Below are 21,336 nucleotides of genomic sequence, written 5' to 3' on the forward strand. Positions count from 1 at the left end.
GCGATGGGCCGCCTCCTGCTCCTCGTTTACTGCACGGTGTCGGTGATCTCCAAAGTGGTCTTCTGGAGGAGCAGCATGGCAGCGGCTGACCGGAAGAGGCTGAACCAGCTGATGAAGAAGGCCAGCAGCGTGCTGGGGGTCCTGTGGATGCCGTGGAGGACGCTCTCGCAGCTCTGCAGCTCCTTCAGCCGCCGGCTGGTTCCTCCCCGTGTCTGAGGAGAGGAACCTCAAGTCCTTCAGCTGCTGTCAGGCTGCACAACAAACTGCAGGAGATCCTGGAGATCCTGGCAAACTCAACACTTACTCAGCACTTTACTTTGTTTCCCCCTTGTATATTTAGTTTCCTCTGTATATTTAGTATTTTAGTTTAGTATTTAGTATTGTTATTGTGTTTTATTTTTATTAATGCTCTAACGTGCACCGCTGCTGTGATCCTGAAATTTCCCGACTGTGGGACTAATAAAGGATTATCTTATCTTATCTCTTATCTTATCTTAATAGTCAGTCAGTTAGTGGTTAGTAAATAGTTAGTTGATAGCTAGTTTTGCCTAAACACACCAGTAAATCAATAAATGAACGTTAACATTTTTATTGACGGCATTTTCGTGCTTGGAAAATCAAGCATGACATATTTTATATTCGGCTCTTGCAACATAGGTTTTTACATTGTATAAAATCATTGTGATAAAATATGTCATGCTTCTGTTAATCTACAGGGATTGGAGTCTTCCTTGTTTACAAGTAAGCAAGTGAGCAATTGGGTCGGTCCTAAATAAACCACATACAAAGATCCTGTTGAGTGTTGACATGGGTTGACATGGAAACCTTTGAATAGTTATACTCTGCAGGTTTCTCCGAGCAGCAAACCAATATTTTCTCAAACTGTAGGGGGCAATGTATCTCAAACTAATGTCTACTGCTGGGTCTGAGCGTGGTGTTCACCTGTCATGTAGTTGTAATATGTCAGATGTGCAGGTATGGACAAAAACTCTTCGCATGGGATCCCCGTGAAGGTTCATGTCAGATGATTTGATGTCACTTCGGCGGTGCATGCTCGCGACCCTCGTGGATGCGTCGAGCATAAATCAAGTTTGACTGTACATCCTTAGTTGTCTCTCTGTGGAGACATTTTGCTGTCCTGACACGCACATCGACCTTGAGATATTTACTGTGTTCTCCTCTGGCTCATGTCATCTTTGTACATAAATTCTCTTTATATGTCTGTTTCTCTCTGAGATATTGGATATTATTTTATTTCACACATCAATCTTATGTACTCACTGTATTACTTTCACTCCCTATTTCATCTTTTTCACACCCCGCTCCCCTGGCAGATTCTCTTTTTGTCTTTCACACATACCCACTTTGAGAGAATCACAAACACACACACTCACTGACGGTGACTAAGGTCGGCGTGTTGTTCCAGGCAGCTGGCGGAGGGCTTTCCTATCCAAACAGCCCAAACGCTGAGGTGGCAAAGCTGTGAGGGACGGTGAGAGATACACAGAGGAGAGAGAATGGGCCGAGTGGGGCGACCACGAGCTAATCCTTGGGCCATCCTGGGTGGGTGGAGCAGGAAACAAAGGGCATGGGAGATGGGCAAAGGCCAAATAGTTCTTCCTCTCTCAACCCGAATGGCTGATATTGCCTTCACAATAACACACATACATGCGTTTGGATGGGCACCCACGTGCAAAGACACATATACACATGCATGAATACATGCTTGCTGGGAGTTATTTTACAGCATGAAAGACTGACCTGCTCCACCACACTGAGGACAGCCGTGACGCTCTCCTCTGAATATCTTCATCCTCATATACTTTTCCTCCCTGGTTTACAGAGGACAGCGGCTGAAGACTATCCTGAGGAATGTGGTCTCAATTAAGTCCTTCTGTATTCTACAACACCACTAAGCTGAATCCTGCTGACACAACACAGTTAAATAAACTTTTCATAAGCCAATAAACTTAATCAGGCCCCAGGTAATATTAGATGATGAGTCATCGCAGTCCAACTTCCTGCTGTCAGCTCCTCTGAGTGTTGAACAAGTCTCAGTGTTGAAGTCTACGACTGTTGACATTATTGTGCTTTTTGAAGTGCATTTTTCACCATTCTCTGTTAAACCAATTAATTGAGAAAAGCTCATTCTTAGTTCTAGAACAAGTGTAGTGCCTTAAATTGCGTTGCATCGATTTGATTCATACTTTGGGGAAGATTGGCTTTTGCAAAATATGTCTTGTGGTGGTTTTCTGACATTTTGCAAAATCTTGGCAATAAGAATGTTATTATGAAAAAGATTGGCTCCCCGTGTAAAAGCTTGAGTTTGTTTGAACAGTCAGTGATTTAGTTTAAGTGTAACTTAAAACGTAATCGTGAAGTGTCTGTAAATGATTAGAAATGTGAAACCGGCTCCAACTGAAATATCAGTAAGTGCTCTTCCGTCTTTAGGTAAACACCAAAAAAGAAAGACGTTTTGATAAACCATAATCAGTTACAGAAACAGAAGTTTTTTTTTTTGCTTAAGGTTTTCCTTCTGGTGTTCAAAAAGCTTGTAAATAAGGCTTCAGTTATGCATTTGTGAGATGACTTTAATGTCATGAACGGGATGCATTGGTTCTCATAGAGTTCATACGATGCAGAGAAGCCAGTGGCAAAGCGTTGTTCATGTTTGATTCAGATTACAGGTAACAGTGAAGATATTTTCAAAACAATGACACTAGCATCAGACATTTTAAGCTGTGTTCCCGGGGTCAATGACCTGAGTTGCAACCTGCTGAGAGACATGTGACCCCCCCCCTCCCCACCACTTCAGCCCCCTCAGTGTTATGTAACCCCCGGAGTAAGAGTGGCTGCTGCAGGGGGTTTATTTCTGTACTTTGACGCCCCGGCGTGACATTCTGCACCGCTTCAAACTGATACGTCCTCTAGTTTATGTTTTTGAATCAATGGAGATATTGCAGTTGGAACAGCCAACAATATGGAGAAAAGAAAAGGGAAGACCCAAAAGTAAAACGAGGAATGGTGATGCACAGGAGACGCACGGAGCACACGTTTTTTTTCTTTTCTTGTCAAAGTCAGAGGCTCTGACTCTCTATTGTCTCCATGAAGAAGGGAATAGGGAGAAGGGAAAGAAGAAGAATATAGACGGACAGAGAGTTTGGGAGATGACTGAGGTGAGATAATACAGAGAATTAGAGAAGAAGAAAAAAAACAGGCACACATTTGAAGATGCTGAATAGACAATGAAAAGAGAGAGCGACAGAGGATAGAGTGGGAGTGGTTATTTTTGGCACGCAGCCTGTGCAGCTGCTTTGGACAAGGCCCCTACGCAGCAAAGATCAGGAAACACATACCTTCACTTTTTGGCAGCGGCTGCTTGCATTGTGTCTTCTGTGAACTCGGTGGGTAAAACACTAATTTCAATAAATCTGAAGAAATGAGACGCTGTTACAGTTTGACGATGTAATCAAAGTCATTGAAGAGTAAACTGACATCAGTGGAACGTTTTACAGTTGTCTCACCATACAAATGCAGTAAGACACAAGAGCTTGACTGGCTGTGTGTGTGTGTGTGTGTGTGTGCATGCGTGTGTGTGTGCGCCTGTGTTTGTGTAACTAAGAATTGGTCAAATGCCAAGTATAATTGGTTGTTTGAAGTGCTGCATTGTTTGCTTGAAATAAACTATTTAATAGGAAGAAGATCCACTTTTTGGATTTTCTACAGCTTACTGATTTCTTAAGGTGATGGAGTTTTGAACTTCTTACTGACAGCTTTTTGGGGATATTTTGCTTTTATTCATGGTTGGTAGTCGTATGGCTCGGGTATTAATGACTCTACTCCCAAGCACCCCAGAGATTTTACACTTTAAAAGCCAGTAAGAGGACTTTGTGTTTTACGGTTTTCTCGTCAAACTGACATTTCCAAGGTGAAGAATTAACTCTTTTTTTTTCCAGTGCCACTAATGCACAGGAATATCTACATCTCTTCACTCTTAACGTGTAGCACCAGTGCACGATCATTCACACCGCATTCATCAGACGGATACCTCCAGCTGTCTTTGCTCACTAACTCCAGTACATCTGACATGGAAGTGTAGAACACTCCTGCTGCCATCGCGAGCCACGTGCTTCGATGATCGTTTGCTTGTGTTGGATGAAACTAGCTCATCATTACTGACTGTGCAGCACAGTGGCGACTCCAGGTTAAGTGACACACACACATCAACATGCAGTACGCACATTCACACACAGACCAGGACTTCTTTTGACCCTGCAGTTGTGACATGTCCATTAACACGCCTGTGAGAAACAACTCTGACTCTGCTTTTTCAACTGGTGTGTGTGTGTGTTCTATTGAGGCACTTCTTAAATGTATGTTACGGTCAGTGTTTAAGTTCATAACCATGGAGCTGTAATGCTCTCAAAATGTGTGTGTGTGTGTGTGTCCTGTCAGAGTCCTCTTTTCCTGGCTGTTTCCTGTTCAGATCCAGGGGTGTGTTCCACTTCCTTCCTGCGCTGCCACAATCTTGGTCAGGCTTCCTTCTTGTCTTTCAACTTCATGAAATCCACTGTGTATGACCGTGTATGTGTGTCTCTGTACACAAGTGTGCATGAAACGCATGCAGGTGTTGGTGACGGTGAACACATTAAACGGGACACAGGGCTTCTCGGCTGTGTTTTCCTGTGACCCTCGCTCTGTGTGGACACACATTGCCCGACACCTCTGAGGTCAGAGGCCGATAAGAAATAACACAAAGTAGCTTTCCCACACAGTGATGTCACCGCTTGTGAAATTCTTGTCACGAACCAGCCTGTCTCTATTCACTTTGAATTTTAAAAGCCCTTTTAGGGGGTTCTTCTGCTCCTCCTCCTCTTTAATCAGACCCACCAGACCAGACTTTGTCCTCTGTCACTGATGCCTGTCGAGATGCTGGCTCAGACCCTTCCAGACGTGGCAACAAAAACTAAAAAAGCAAACAAATATGAAATCTGTGTCTTGTTTATGTGGTTATCACTTCTCCATCATTGATGAAATGGCAATTTTCTTGCAACACAGAAGAATGTTTCTGCTTCCTGTCTCTGGGTGCTGTTGTTTTGACCCTTGCAGACCTTATTGGCAGCTTGTTGTTGTGCTGGTATTCAACCATCACAGCTTATTTGACCGATTTGTAATCTGGATAAAGAGAGAATGCCTGGCATTCACTGGATATGATCCAATAATGTTATGAACTGCATTGTTTTAGAGTAAGAATGTTTAAGGATGCAAACTTTGAGGGGTCACTGTTAATAAATGTAATGATAAAGAGATATCATTTTAATTTGTATAATTGCTGTATGATCATTTCAGCTGTAGGAGTGTCAGCGTGGGCAGATGCCTTGGCGTCACAGGGGGAATGTTTGTAACTAAAACTATTGATAAAGAAAAGTAGAAATGATTACAGTAACGAGCAACATTTGAAAACTGCTGCTCCTGCAAAAAAACAAAACATAATGTGCAACATGCAGGCTTTCTGGAAGAAATAATCAAATCGGTCTTAAAGGGAGACTTTTGTATTTTTCAACATGCTCCCATATTTTTGTATATGAAAGTCTTCAAAATCAATGGCTGCCTGTATTACTTTGAATATAAACAGGCTGGATCAAGGGAAAGGGAAAGGAAAACCTTTTGTCTCCGCTGTGTTTTCCTTAGTTTTTTTGTCATTGTAACTGGCCACTGCATAGCGAGCTGCGAAGGCAAGTGAGCAGTGTTGTTGTAATGTTATGTTCAATAAAAGTGCTCATTTATCACTGTCAGGGTCAGATTGCTATTATGAATGTCTGGTAACATTATGAAATACCCTTCAGAGAAATAAAAGTTTTTTTTTTAACAACAAACAGACCGGATCAAGGGGACTGTAAAAAGACAAGCACAGTCTTGCTCAAGGAGAAGTCTCGTTGCGAAATATGAATATCTCTAAACTCTGGCTTAAATTAATATGGGCGGTCTAATTCAAAGACTCTGAAATCAACCAAATATTCAGCCATGACATTGAAAAGCATTTAGAATACAAGCTATGCTTTTTGTACGCCAACACAACGAGCTCTGGCTCGTGAGGCTCTTCACTTCATGTCAGACACTTGTGAAAACAACCAGAGCCGGCCGTGGCGCTTTGAAGTGGACGTCAATGAGTAGCTCGCCCAATAGATCACATTGCAGCCCGTTTACAAAATCAATACCTCACGTTCTTTTATTGAAGGTGGGATGCTGACGGTGAATAAAAGGACGGACAGGATCAGGCTCACATTTTTAAATCTCTGGTCAATGTCACTGTACCATGACCCTCTGGAAGAGTCTGTGGCCCGTCTGAGGTCATAAGACTGTATCCATGTGTGTGTGTGTGTCTGCCATGGTAACCAGGTATGATAAGAGGACCTGACCCCGAGCTCGCCAGGTGGGAAAATCCACTCCTGAGCTGTTGTGAAGTACTTTTGGAAACAAACACACACACACACACAAAGAGATAGCTGGTGAACTCATAGTACGGCTGATGTATTGCATGCCAGGGCAGTAGTTCCTTTATGGTTAACTGTAAAAGTTTATTATTTGTCTCGAAATCGAAAATCCAGTGCATAAAAACCAGACTGAGGCGAAAAGAAATGGGAAGAATGAAGGCAATCGGGAGACAAAAACAGAAACACAATTGTCATGTGGCCTTTAAGATGCAGACTAACTATGCCTCTCTTGGCTGCTGCTGCTGCAGATGTGTTTAAAATAACATTATTTCCATGACGGTGTCAGTCTAGTCCGATAGACAGTCTGACTTGTGGACATATGACAGGCCTCTGCACCCGTATCCAAATATCACACACAAAAAGTGCTGATTGCGTCAATGCTCTTGATCAAACGCCACATTCTTACCTCACAATGCAAACTTTGTCCCTAAATATCTCACCCACTGTTTGTCTTTCAAACAAAACAACTTGCACAACCAGAGCAAACATTCTCCTACATAGCCCACAAAACACCAGACAATCCACCAAAGAAAGAAACGGCCTCTGTCTGTCTGTAAAACACAATCTGTCTTCAGAGAAAAAAATCATTTTTTAAGAAGCCAGTGCTTTTCAGTGTTCACAGAAAACGGCGTGGAAAACACATCTGCGTCGTCCTTTCGCAGCTAATAGTGCTCAATTCAGCTGTGCGTCAGCGTGGGGAGATGCCTGGGCGTCACAGGGGGAATGTTTGTAACTAGGACAAGCCGATAAAGAAAAGTAGCAATGATTGCGGTGTGGAACCACAGATACAAGGAACAAAAAGGCCTTGAAATGGACCAGATCCCTTGCAGTGCAGCAACCATGGAGCTGGGGAGGGAGTCGGTTTTGGAGGTGCCTCCCTGGTGAAGTGTGGGGACTTGAAGGCCTACTATAACTGGGTTGTCTTTGCAGTTAGAGGGGTATAGTGGTATAAAGAGGCCCTGTTTTCCATGTGCACTGTTCATACTCTCAGTGTTCCACTTGAGGCAGGCTGTCAGTATGTGGAACAGCCGTGGAGGGCCCTGGCTCAAGGCTTTTCATTTAGTTTTTTCCCCCCCGAGAGCTGATGAATTTGCTGGGGTTTGAGCTGTTGCATCTGTTGCTTCGAGGGGGCCTGCTATTTATCAAACTGAAGCGGAGCCTGCTTGGAGCCCAAAAGGGGGGAAAAAGCACAGCTTACTTATATAGGTTAACCCCTCCTTCTCCCTTAGTACTCTCTCTCTCCCTCTTTTACCCTTTGCTCTCTGTTGCCTCGCTCTCTCAATCTGAAGACATGTCATTACCTTCGCATTGAAAATGCGGAAGGTTATGTTTTGATCGGCGTGTATTTGTATGCGTGCGTGCGTGTTATTCGCATAAGTCAAAAAGTATTAAACCGAATCGCATGAAATTTGGTGGGATGATTGGTTATTATCCGGGGACCAATTGATTAGATTTTGGGATTGATCGGGTCAAAGGTCAAGGTCATGAAAAGGTCAAAAATATTCTTGAATTGCATGAAATTTGGTGGGATGATTGGTTATTATCCGGGGACCATTTGATTCGATTTTGGGATCGATCGGGTCAAAGGTCAAGGTCATGGAAAGGTCAACATCTTCTTTTTACAATAGCACGGTCAATTTGTATCCAATTGGCATGCAACTAATGCCAACATTTTCATAATTCAATGCCCTATCTTGTGATATGCGAAGGTATGCGCTCTACCGAGTGCCCATTCTAGTTCAGAGCTGTGTTTGTACGAAGGGGTGGGGGCGGACTGAAGGAGGGAGGATTTGGGGGAAAATAAGAAATATAGGATGTGCCTTCCATTACTTCCAATGACTTCATACACTGTCACAGTTACATCTTTGAAAAGAAATGTAATGGCACTTGGCATGCGATGTTGTTTTGCAGAGTTTGTTGAAAAGGTTGAGCAATACATTTGCCTCCGGCTTTTTAGGAATCCACCGTCACGTTCTTAGAAAGACTGCAAAGGGAAATGGGAAAACAATACTTAAAGATTTGGTCAGTACCCAGACAACTGGAAGAAATAAAATAGTGTTGTGTCCTTTAGTGGGAAAACAAGCCACGGAAGCACACTAGTGTAACAAGACATGTCATGTCCGGTACTTGTTGCAGTCATTCGTCACCTTTTTAACAATTTAACTATCTGCTTACACACATTCTCACACAAACACACACACAGTTATGACCCGAGCTGCTTCTCACTGAGACGACTAAATGCGACAGTTGGTCCTCAGACGTGCCGTGATTTCTGCCTCGATCACATTGTTTTTAACCGTCCCATTGACAAAAACAATGGGGGCAGGCAGGCAATGAGCAAAGGCAACAGGTAAACAAATTATGAAAGGAGTGGAGGAACAGGGAAGGCAAGAGCATAATAGCAGTGGAAAAAAGCAAGTTTTGATAACAAAAATTCAAAGTGAAGAGAGACAGGCTTGACAGAAAACACTGAGGGAAGGCGTGCACTGGGTGAACTATTGTGTCGGGTAAACCGAAAATGAGTTTGCATATCTAATCCATGCAACATACAACGTACAGTATTCCCTTGACGTCTATTGACCCACTATCGCGGTTATTTTTTCTCTGTTTCGAGTTGCTCTTTCTCCCTTGTCCCACTTTCCCTGTTTGCTCTGTCACTTTCTCTCCCCCTTGCCTTTCTTTGTCCTCTCTTTCTCCTTACCGCTTTCTTTCTGACTCTTCCCTCTCTCATGCCTCCGCTGTGATGTAATTTTCTCAAACAAACATGTGTTCCTGAAGGAGGCGCTCACTGATGTTCACACAGAGGCGCCATTCATACAAAGTTGTTTTTCTGTGCTTTACATATTTTTACACAAGAGCAAGAATGGCTCACATGTCTCTCCCGCATCTGTCGGCCCGCCACAGCCAATACGTCCTTTATTGATGTAAGATGAGTCTTGTTATTCGTTTAGCCACCCCAAAACATGCCTCCTGACACGCTACAGACAATAAAAGAGGGGGAAAATGCAGGGCTGTTGTTTTTTCCTCCATTAACACACACACACACACACACACACACACACACACACATACACACACACACGCGCTCTCCTGCTAGACGCAGCAACTGGTCAACAGGATATGAAACCCTCCTTTCTCCTTTTTTTTCTTTTCTTCTTGATCTCAGAATTGAACTTTCCCCTACATTTGCCTTTTTCTGCATTGAAGCTCACTTTCACTCTCTGCTTTGTTTTGTGGTCAACTTCAGTTACTTTGGTGGACTTTTTCCCTCCGTGCCATTAATTTCCAACACAACTGAAAGCAATAGCTTTCTCTTGAGCAGCCAGCGTTTCACTCGGCGCAGCCGGGTTTAGGAAACGTTCCATTTCTGCACTGAAACTCTGTGCAGACTCTCACACAATCAGTGTCCATCACATCTGCTTTATGGGTTATAGCTGAGTCATTCCCATGTCCTTGGTGTAAGGTGTTCACTCGGCGACGGAGACCACTCTGCCGTGCCTCACCCTCCCTCCTTACTGGTGTTAGTGGAAGGGAAGATGACCATCTGCTGCCCCAGTTGCCCAGTGACTGGACAACAGCCTTCCCTTATGGCACAGTTCCACTGTCGATTGTCTGCCTGTGTGTGTGTGTGTGTGTGTGCCTCTGTGCAGTTAATGTGTGTGTCTACCTCAAAGGGGAGCCAAGTATTGTGTGAAGCTTTCCTGTGGGAGTGCCGCAGTGAACGCACCTTTCTCCAGCCGGACGGCCCTGCACCGTGCGAGCTGACTCGCTCTTCCAGTCGGGTTAGTGGAGGGTCAGAGGTTTACATGGCTGGAGGCCAACACTTTGCTCCGGTGCATCAAGAGAATAGATTTCCTCTCCAGACATATGTGCAACGCACACTTGCAGACACATACACACACACACACACACACACACACACACACACACACATCCATGCACACTATTGTTATGCATCTCGTCATTAGTTTTTAAATTGAATATCTGCAAGTGAGCAACTGACCATCTTTACCCAGAAGCCCATCCTGGCCATGCTGGTATATGCAAAGCTTTTTCCTTGGCATTTGGAGTCTTTGCATAAAGTGGACAGACAGACCTCCCTCCCTCAAATCCCTCCCTCCCTCGCTCCCTCCCTCAAATCCCTCCCTCCCTCAAATCCCTCGCTCCCTCCCGGAGAGCATGCATTGTGAAGATGAGAATGTTGTCATGTCAGCTTACTGTTTATGTTTTACCTTCCCAAAACAAATACTGAAAGATGTGCTGTGGCTCACCAAACAAGCCAAACTTTGTTTTGATGATGAAACATGATCCAGTCTGTGTAGAAAAAAAAGAAGGGACACCCACTCAGCAAATGCATCTTTATCTTCGTCACCTCAGGAAGTTAACGCACCGCGCTCAGTGTTTTTCTTCAGCAAGAGCAGCAAGTCTGTTTTTTTACTTTTCTGATCACGCATTTCACTCTGGCTGTAATTAGTTTGTGTGATTTGAAAGTGTAATACTTATTTCACCTTCTGTTTCCATTTCTATCGCGTCTCTTATTCGCTGTCCTCTCTGTTGCACGCTCTGTCTCTCACAGGTGATGTGGGACTGTCCTACGCTCAGTTACTCATTATCCCTTACAGGCCTGTTAGTTAGCGGCCTGCTCTTCGACTGCTTGCCTTGGCAGGAGAACAGCGGCTATTTGAGCTTCTCCTTTTAGACGTTTAGCCAAGAAAACAAACACAAAATGTTCTTTCTTGCTTAAATAAAAGAATCTGGTGAGGAAATCCAGCTTTAGTTTTGTCAATGGTACTTAACGCTCCTATACCACATAGCCACTCGTTCAGGGGGGACACAATTTACGAGGAGCTCCTTGAATGATGCCAAATGCCTGTGTGTGTGGTTCAAAATGTTATAAGGCCCCACTTAGTTTTTATTACATGTTTAACAATGAACCCAACCTTTATTGCATAATAATATCAGGGCTCGACAGTGAGGTCTGCCAGGTTGCCATTGATTTTTATTTTTTTACAAATTTAACAAATTCTTGGCAATTAATGGCAACCATTTTTGGCAAACCTGTACCCGAAAATCAATATCTTTTGAATATTTGTTGTATCAGTGATGTTTGAATATTGCAGTTACAGTCGGAAGCAGAAAAAAGACAACGCTTCGCTTGTGTTGTTTGTGCTCAGGCATCTGCTTTAGAGACGAAGCAAATTACATTGTTTGGGTGAAACGTTCAACTAACCCGTGACTGTTCAATTTGATTTAATGGACAAAGAGGCGGGTTGGGGAGGGGGGGGGGTGGTAAGAGAGTATCCCGGCATCTTGAAATTGTATGGAAAATTATGCTGCACAGCTTGCACAACAAACACGTGTCACAACTGCAGAGCATCTTAAGATATATGGTGACTAAACATGGCTATGATATTTTCAAAACAAAATCTGATGCCTTTTTAAAACTTAGTGTTGAGCAATGGTGATATACTGGAGATTTGGACTCGAGGTTGACAAAAGCTCCTGAGAATAACCGGGTGATCTGGGAGATTTGCGGCTGAGCCACGCTGCTTTGATATTAAGTTGTGTGTATCCGTGTGTTTGTGTGGGAAACCTGTCAGAAGTCTGATTTGGCATGGCCGTTATCCCCTTTAGACTTCAACAGACGGCCGACACCGCGCTGTGGCTGCCCCTAATCCCATAATGGGTTGACTCTGCACTGAAGCCGCACAAATACTGTTCCCCTCGGTCAAAAGTGTGACAGTGGGTTTGTTTCTGTTAATGCTCCCCATGTATGTGCTCTGCATTACAGTGTGTGCACTAGTTGTGTGTTTGTGTGTGCCTCCTCAGGTGAGTGGGCAGAGATAGGTAATCTAGTGTACAGAGTCATCGATTTTCCCGCTGCACAGGAAGTGGCTGGTTATTGATTCTCAGGGACAATGATGTCACTCCAGACGATGCGAGGTGTTTGCTTATCCATGATAAGGGACGAGGCGCTTTCTCTCCGCACTCTGCTCAAATAATCCTCTCCCTCTGTCCTCTTACCTTTTATCACTCTTCTCTCATCACTCTTTCCACGCTCCATCTTTTCATTCATTGTGAATGCCCTCTTTGACCCCCACATCCATTATGTGTGACATAATATCACTGATGAGGGTGTCACTTCTAACAGCCATGCATTTGTCTAGATTGGTAGTCTATAATGTGATAATAATGATGGGTATAAATAAATGCATTACAATGTCGATCTAGATTTAACACATTTGCATGTTTATTTTGTGAAAGTCTGGATTTTACAACATCAACATCAACCCGTTGTGTCGTTGGATTGTGTTATATTTGGTCTCTTACCCTTCAGGCACAAACTTTATTTCATAATGATGCTCTCCTCCTTTTTCTTTTCACAAATGTACACACACACGCACACACTCTATGTTGACACAGTATGACTCAGTCTTAGTTAATGTACTATTGCTACTGCTTATACTCAAATTTAATATATATAATATGTATTGTTGTCTATGTATTTGAGTTATGTATTCAACTGGTTCATTACAAAATAGTATGAAAAATTCCAATCAAGACAATCGTGAGAGTAACTGACTATTGTCTTTGATCAGCGCAGTGATATAATCAGTGAACGCTACACTGGACAGAAGCCGTCTTATCTCCTAATTATATCTGAAACATCAAAGTTATTATGTGAATCGGACTTGAGTCCACAAGGGAAAGGATACAGAAGAGTTTTGGCTGTTGGCTTGTTCTCTTCTTGGTCCCACAGGCCTGTAAATGATTAACCACGAAGCAAATATGTCCAACACTACCTGTGGCATGAGACAGAGGACCACACACACACACACACACACACACACACAAACACACACACGCACACACATTTCTGTCAGGGTCAGTAGGTCCATGGAGAGTTTGTAAAAGTGAAGAGCAAGGATACACACACACCTTACAAGTCAACCCAATATATTTTTAAAGGTTTAAGCTAGATGTGATTGTTGTTGTGAAAACATGTTTCATCAAAGAGTCTTAATTTTGAATAACATTTTCCCAAACACTATGTAAGCATACAGTCTAAATATACTGTACATCAGTTTTTTCTATATGAGGCTAATCTAAAATGTCTATTTTCTCTCTTAAAAATTTACTTCACAGATGATGGTTTGCAAAAGCTGCTATACTCATTGTTTTACAGATTTTAGTTATTTTCTGTGGGACAGCATGCACTATTTTAGGAAGATAATGTGCCTCGGTAAGTATTTTCTGGAATTTTTCCAGTGGCGTCTTGGACAGTCAAATCATGATCTTGGGTCATGCGCTTGTGTTTGAGGAACTCGCTGTGTATAGTCCCAAGGGGACGACATGCATGTACGTGTGCTAGCGACTGTCTGTATGTTGCTACCTGTGCTTCTTGTGTTTTCACAAATTGAGTCTGATGGCTTCATTCTATATATTTTGCAGGCCATCTTGGACCTCCCGTTTTGTTTTGTTTTTTGGGGTTTATTTAATAAGGGACACTGCACATTAATAGACATATTTCTGTAAATGTGCCAGAGTTAGCCAATAGGCTATTTTTCATCTGTAGTCCTGAGAGTTTGAAGTTGAATTTATGGTGCAAGAGTCCAAACTTTAATCTGTACACTTCAGTTTATTAGAAGGTACTTATACTGTTCTGTTTTTCAGACATCTCCCATTTACCTTTTTTACTGGCCTGGTTGATTCAGAGTTCACCAAGCCACAAATAAAAATAAAAGGGTGGAGCTTGGAGGAGGGGAAAACCAGCCCATGTTTCCTTACAGCTCTGCATGTAAAGAGTTTGGAAGGTAGTGTCTTTTTGTTAGCTTTTCTAAAACCATGAACACAACAGAAGTGTAAGAAATGGATTACACTGTGTGTTTATCGGTTATAATGTAAGATTCAGATGCAATAGATAGCATGTGGTTGTCTAGCTTACTGTCTACACATGTAACAAAACAAAGCAGGATTTCGCTATAAATTGATTTATAGGGTTAAATGTTTTGTAAAATCTAATAACCTATTCATTCACCGTGTTGTATTTCTCTCTGGAAGCTTGTCTGATGCTAATCAGTGTGCAGGGTAGCATATCCTGCTCCTGATTGGATTTTGGGATGTTAACACTCCAGCATCTACAGCCAAACGTGTTATCAAGATAGCTGTAGTTTGCCAAACACACATGTTCGTCCTCCTCACCCTGAAGAAATGAGAAGCTTATGTTGAATGTGTGGAGGTGATGAAATAGTAATTTGTGACATTTAACTATTTGCAAATAGAGTGAAAATATGTATTGAATATCTCTCGAGTCATGTACGGATGTATAAATCAGGATTTCCACCTTCACAAAACAAACGTCTTAGATATCCTCTAAGAAGAATGAAACTGTTGAGCCAGTGACGGGTGAAGAGGACGGCAACCACGGTGATCGGGTTTCTTGCTAATCAAACAGACATTTCATAAATGATTAAACATTAATGGGGCAGTCACTGTGACGTCGCTCTCAAACAAGGGTCCGCCAGCTACTATTTTGTTTTGCCATTCAGTGCTGAGGCTCATTGCCTATTAATGAAGTAATAGGACACCGACAAAATGGTTCTGAGGCCAGCGATTTGACCATATCACCCCCCCCCACCCCCTTCTCCAGAACAGCATTATCACATCCACTCTCAACTTTGCAATCAAAATACACAAAGTGAAGGTTGCAGATCAAGAGAATAGATGGTGGAAAAACAAGTAAAACAGTTTTTAGTACATAGTTAATAATGTTCTCTCATGTAGCCCATCAGACTATCAGGGTGTTTGTCTGTCTCCCATTCCATCGCTGCGCCACGCTTCTTGTTCTGGAAATAAAAGCTGGTCATTGGCTCCCTTGTTTTAAATGATAAAACTCTGTTAGCCTCAACAGTACGTCGAGTTTTTGTTGTGTTTGATTCAGTGGCGTTTGAGCCAAAAAGGCCACTTTAATGACCAGCCGGAGCGCTGTCTGCTGCAAGCTGCAAGTTCAGTAATGAACTTAGTTTTTTATCCGTATTTTTGAGAATGAGTCACCGCCACTCTGTTCTCCCAGCGACAGGTGAGGAGTTGATTATTTTTGGGCTGGGTTTACAGTGCCCATTGAGAATTACAGGCTGATGATCAACAACTTTTTGGACAGCTTCCCGGTGAGATGAGTCATTTTTTGCTCAGTCAGCAGAGCTGTGGTCTTGGGAGAGAAAAAGAGAGAGGGAGAGAAAAAGAGAGAGAGAAAAAAACAAACAGCTGTGCATGGCAGGAGGCACACAGCAGCGTCTGACCAGAGGGGCTGTTTTCATTGGGGCTGTTAGAGTCACAACGCTGGTGTAAGGTCAGCTTTGTTAGTCCCATGTTTTGGGGTTAAAGTAGAGATAAGCTTTAACTCGATTTCACAAGCTTGCCTTCACTATCTGAAACATTTGCTTCCATACTTTGCAAGACTCTGCGTTTTGTCTTTTGAACTCTCGCCCCGCAGTGTCATGTCCTCTCTTCATCAGTTAACTTTATGAAGAGGGGCGGCCAAAGAACAATCCGGGTTTGTTATCAGAGCAATAGTTAGAATCTATAGAGACAAGGGGACAGGCCTTTTCATTGATTTGTGGCGGCTTTGTCCTATCAAGCTAAAGATAGCATGGGAAGGGTTTGGTATTTTCTGTTTTTCTATGAGCTCTTTTCTGTTGGAGCCTGCTGTATTGTGACAGCTGCCCTTTCCCTGTTAGAATAACATCCCCGGGAACTCACTCTTCCTCACGTGCACACAGGGGTTGCTGGCCAACGCCTTTTCTCCTGTATTGTAGCCCACTGTACATATAGATTATTTAGGGAAGTGTGTATGTTCATGTTTTCGGCCAGACATGATGAGGTTATCTTTTGTCCCAGAAACCTCAATCTGTACGTTTTCTTTCTTTTCCGTGTGCTCCCCGAGGTCTCCACAGTTCCTCTGCGTTTGGTAGAATCCAGGGAACGCTGCTTCCTCTCAGTGTTGGTGTGCGCTGGTCCAGGGCCCGCTGGTCTGGGAGGACACGCCTCTCCTATCAGGAAAGCCGGCGCTTGGCGAGACCGCTCCACTCTGATAGCCTGCCAGAAAACACACAGATCAGAGAAGAGGCGACTGGGAAAGAAAGGAGAGGAAAGGGGAACAAGAGTTGCTCAAAGAGGGTCAAAAGGCAACACTGGTTCAGTTCATTCCCACATGGATTGAACTTTGACTCAGAAGTCTTCACATTAAAGGACAAATCAATGAAAAAAGCTTAACATCACACAGCATGACCTCATTTCTTCTGCTTAAATCTGGTGCTAAGTTGTCAAAACCTGTTGGTCATAAGCTTCAGAGGATGGTTCCGGCACTGTAAAATGAGAGAGGGGGGGGGGGGGGGTCTGCAGGTGGTGGGCTGATGGGCAGGTAAGGGTTAACCCTCCAGTCTGCTCAGTTAAATGCTCAGTGATTGGTGAACAGGCTCGACATAAAGCTGTGTTTGAAGAGTGGGGGAGACCCTCTTAGTCTGCAGTTTCCCCTCTTTGTGCACAAGTTTAAAACTATCCTGGTATTTGTAGATCTGTATTTAATTGTATTGATTTACTCCTTTTACTGTTAAAACCAGTCTCTCTCCGTTTGAGAGAGGGTCTGTTTATGTGGGGTAAAAAAGCGGCGATGTTTTTCAGAGAAGAGAGTTGCCATTGTGAGCCTCTGGGCTAAGTTGAACCATGTGATTTAGTGTTTGCTGTGAAGTTTGGAGACATTTGTTTTGCCAGTTTTTGGTGGAGAAACTCCAACAGATACAACATTGTAACTCAGCAGAGACACGAGGTAACTGATTTACTTTCCATGAAACAAACCAGATAAAAGTTTGTTCAGTGAACTTCATACCTCTGCAAAAGTTTTTTTTCTTTCTTCTGTTTCCTTCTCTTTTTTTCAGAGAAACAAGAGAAACAAGAGAGGCAGAGAGCGAGAGAGCGAGAGAAGATTGGTTCCTGTAACTGTTGTTCTCCCCTGTGATTGGTGGAAGCCTGTTGCTAGGCTTATGCCAGTGTCGGAGAGTTTTCTGCTTCCTCTCCTCTGAGCGCTGATAGGTCGGGTTTGAACGGGTCTGGTGGACTTCTGCTACTTGTTGAACATCCCCACAGTTTCTGCGGTTCCCTCTCGTCTTTTACTGCATGAGAAAACACAGCAGCCGCAGCTCTGAGACATGTGTGCAGAGTTTACGTCTGGCATGGCTTCCTCTCACTGTGTTTTTAATCAGCTTTTATCATCCTCTTTATTAATTAAAGCCTGTTGTTAATTCTTCTCCACACTCATAAATAAACTGCTTTTGAGAGCACTTTAGAAAGTACCTGCCATAGTTTCTGACTTGTAAAATGTTTAGTGAACTCATTCTTGGAGCAAAATGAAACGGCTACGTTGCTTTAAAACAACACATTTTTTGTACGAGATTTAGTCTCCACTGTTATCCCTCTTTCTACAGTAATCCTCATAACTCTGCTTCAATATGTTTTTTTAACATGCCAACTGTTGCATGTCTGTTTACTCCCCTAAACCTTAAATTCTTCAGTCGCAGCGTTAACTTACTACACTTTTTATTCTGTGGTTTGTATTTCACGTTTTGTTGACTGATGCTATGTATAAAATGTGTAAATGCACAAACACTGTGGAACTCGAGGCGTCTGGCTGGAAAACATTTGTAGATTTGTCACAGAGACGGTGGTGGGCTTGGATTTAGGCTGGAGAAAATGGATTTATCTACATTTTAAAAGTCTTTAATGGTGGGAAAATAAGCTAAACTGCCTTCTCCAACCACTTCTGCAGCACAATAAACACGTGTCACCTAAATGTATCTGAATACACCGTTTCTAAAGCGTCTGCTCCTTTTCCCTCCATGCGATGTGTATAAGCTAAGGCTTGCATGTTTAAAGTAGGCAATGAGTTTTAATGTCTACTAATGTATATATTAAATAAATCTTTTACCGAACACAAACTATTTTCTGGCCACAAAAGCTAATTTCCGATAATGGTGAATGCTAAAATGAGGTATACACAGAGAAAAGCCAGGAAACTGGGCTATTTCTTATCAATTCAACTTTTTATCTGTAAAAGGAAGAATTTTTTTTTTTTTTTTTTTCAGAACTAGAATTTTAAGAACTTCCCTTCAGGTGAAAATGGAGTCATCATATGAATCAGCAGCTTCACAGAATCAGCATGAACATGTTTATTTAAAGATAACTTTTGATCTGAACAATATTTCTGGGAATACATTTTAATTAATATTAGTGTAAGCGTCGTGGAATTGTGTCTGTTGTTCAGGGCGTTCATGCAACAGATTGCGATCTGATCATAGACGCTCTGTGAAAACAAATCTGAAGTCCCTCACCCCGAATACGCACACACACACAGACACACACACACACACACACACACACACACACACACACACACACACACACACACACACACACACACACACACACACACACACACACACACACACACACACACACACACAGACACATCCAGGGTGTCACGGTGGCTTAGTAATCCTGTTGCAATGAGCTGAAAACAACAGTAGGTGACATCAAAAAAGTGAGACGCCGATATGAAAGTCTTCAGACTTCTGCGAGTCCCCTGCAGTGTGGATTTTATACATCACACAATGTTCTGAACCTGAGCCAGAAGACACCACAACAGTCTAACTGGTTATAATACGAGCAAGGCGTAATCTATTGAAGTCAAAGAGTTTTGTCATGTTTTCTGAAATCATGTCAGAGCCAGAGAAAGATACTGGCTTTGTATAAAGGACCCTTTTATATTTAGTAAACAATGATAGCGTACACAAGCGTGCGCCTGCAGTTTTGCAACAGCAGTACAGCGGAGGTTAATATAGCTTGTATCCGTCCAGCGACTTCGGTTTGCTGGTGGAACATCGATTCTTAAAACGAGACATTTTGATGATGGTCAAAGATTTTAATTCAAAATGTAAAGCTTGCTTACTCATTTGGATGGCGGGGGGGAAAAAATCAAAGCCGTTGTTAACATGCGCACACTTATTTTTGATGATGTGGACTGTAAAAGCGTCAACGGTTGGAGAAAAACACCTTAAGTCAAGGTCCACTTTTGAGCTCTTCGAATCCTTCCAGAGCGTTATAATATGCTATTGGATGGTTAGTGTTTTGAAGTCTGTCTTACTGCTTAGCTTCTTCTAACTCCATGTCACTTGTTTACAAGCTCTGGTTTGTTCAGTTCCGAGTACCAACTATAAACATGTAACTTTTTATCTACTGGACCAAAGACATCAAGGTGTAATCGCAGCCTTGATGTAGGAAGGCGGAGATATCCTCGGATCACTGCACACACAGAGATACACCCGCTGTGAGTACAGTAAAACCTACAGAGTAGCCGGTGCATGCACTCTGACAATAGTGGCCCTGTCCGCGAGGCCGGACCCCCCCCGAGCCTAAGCGTTTTCATGTGAAAAGGTTCGGTGTGTCGTAAGCCCTAACGCTGACCAGCCTCTTCTGCAGCCTTGCTGAGCCATGGGGCTCCCGGCATCCCTGGGAGTGCCGACTCCAGCCCTGGGAACATGTTTACCGCTGCCCTGCACCCCAACTGTCACCTCAAGAGAGGAGGGGGGGCTGTTGGCTCGATTCACACAATGAACCTGCTGAACACGGTGCTATCTAACTGTGCTGGGGACTTGCGGCCGGTCGCCATACTGGCCGGGCAGGCTCTTAATCGGTGTGCGGTCGTACCTTTTCTTGGCCTCCACTCGCCATCTCCTCGTTACCAAATTTAACTTTTTTTGTTTTTTTATTGGGTATCGCTTCATAGTTCGCCTAAACACTCCCGTAAACAGAGTAGTTGCAGGAGTGATGAACTGAAGTAAAGTATTTAACAAATTGCTCACTTTTTTAAAACTATCACTGTGTAGTTTTCATCCTGTAAAATTAGTCTTTGCGTAATCTCTGAAAAGCATTTTTAGTTTTTCTTGGGAAACGTGTTATTTTGAAACCTCGAGCAGAAACAGGGCACACAGTTGTGTGTGTGTGCTCACCGGCCAACATGTGGATGCTTTTGTAACGTGGTTGCTGCCAATCCACAAAGGAAATAACACTTGACCCGCATGCTTTTACATGAAATTACAACTCTCTTCTTCTGTTTCTTGTTTACAAGGAATTCCATAGACTACTAGTAAAAAATGACCAGCTCCAGACCCGTTTGGATTATAAAAGAAAGCTTTTATACTGCAATATAACATTTGCAATACACAGTGTTGTTTTCAGGACATCTCATCTGATATAATTATGAGTAATTTTTAACTTTCTAACCACCACGGTGTGATAAACCAGTTATACACTGTTCCGATGAACGTGTTATTGTTAAGCTGGGATAAACAAAGCCATAAGACCTGCCTTCCCCGTCTCTGCTTCCTCCTAGCTTCTAAAGGAGGCCTTTCTGCTGGGGCCTGATAGGTGGATCACATTATCTGTGGTCTGATAGGCTGCGGTGCAAACCCACTAACTGAAGGGCCGTTGTTGTTGCCGCAGGTCCTGCAGCTATCCATCCATCCCGCGGCATGCTGATGCTGATCTTTGCACAGCAGACCTTCTTCTGCTGGTCAACCCCTTCCCCAGTGAAGCATGAAGCCAATAGGGGGACTGGCTGCTGTATGAAGCTGGCTTCGGATTGTTGTTGTTGGTGGTGTTGTTGTTGTTGTCACTGAATACCCATTACACAAATAATCATGCAGATACCACAAATATCCCTTTATTCCAGCAACATTTGGCAGTGATGCATACAACTAATTCTAGCCATCCTGCAGGCTGGTCACTCCAA

The 21,336-nt window shown here is 43.1% G+C and overlaps 1 protein-coding gene across 1 annotated transcript in view; it reads left to right on the forward strand.

Annotated features, from left to right (window-relative positions):
- Positions 1-21,336, forward strand: part of sesn1 (sestrin 1) — a 51,608-nt gene that overhangs the window by 24,593 nt on the left and 5,679 nt on the right. The gene's annotated exons all lie outside the window — the stretch shown is intronic.

Source organism: Pseudoliparis swirei, chromosome 12 (genome assembly GCF_029220125.1).
Source record: "Pseudoliparis swirei isolate HS2019 ecotype Mariana Trench chromosome 12, NWPU_hadal_v1, whole genome shotgun sequence".
NCBI lineage: Eukaryota > Metazoa > Chordata > Actinopteri > Perciformes > Liparidae > Pseudoliparis > Pseudoliparis swirei.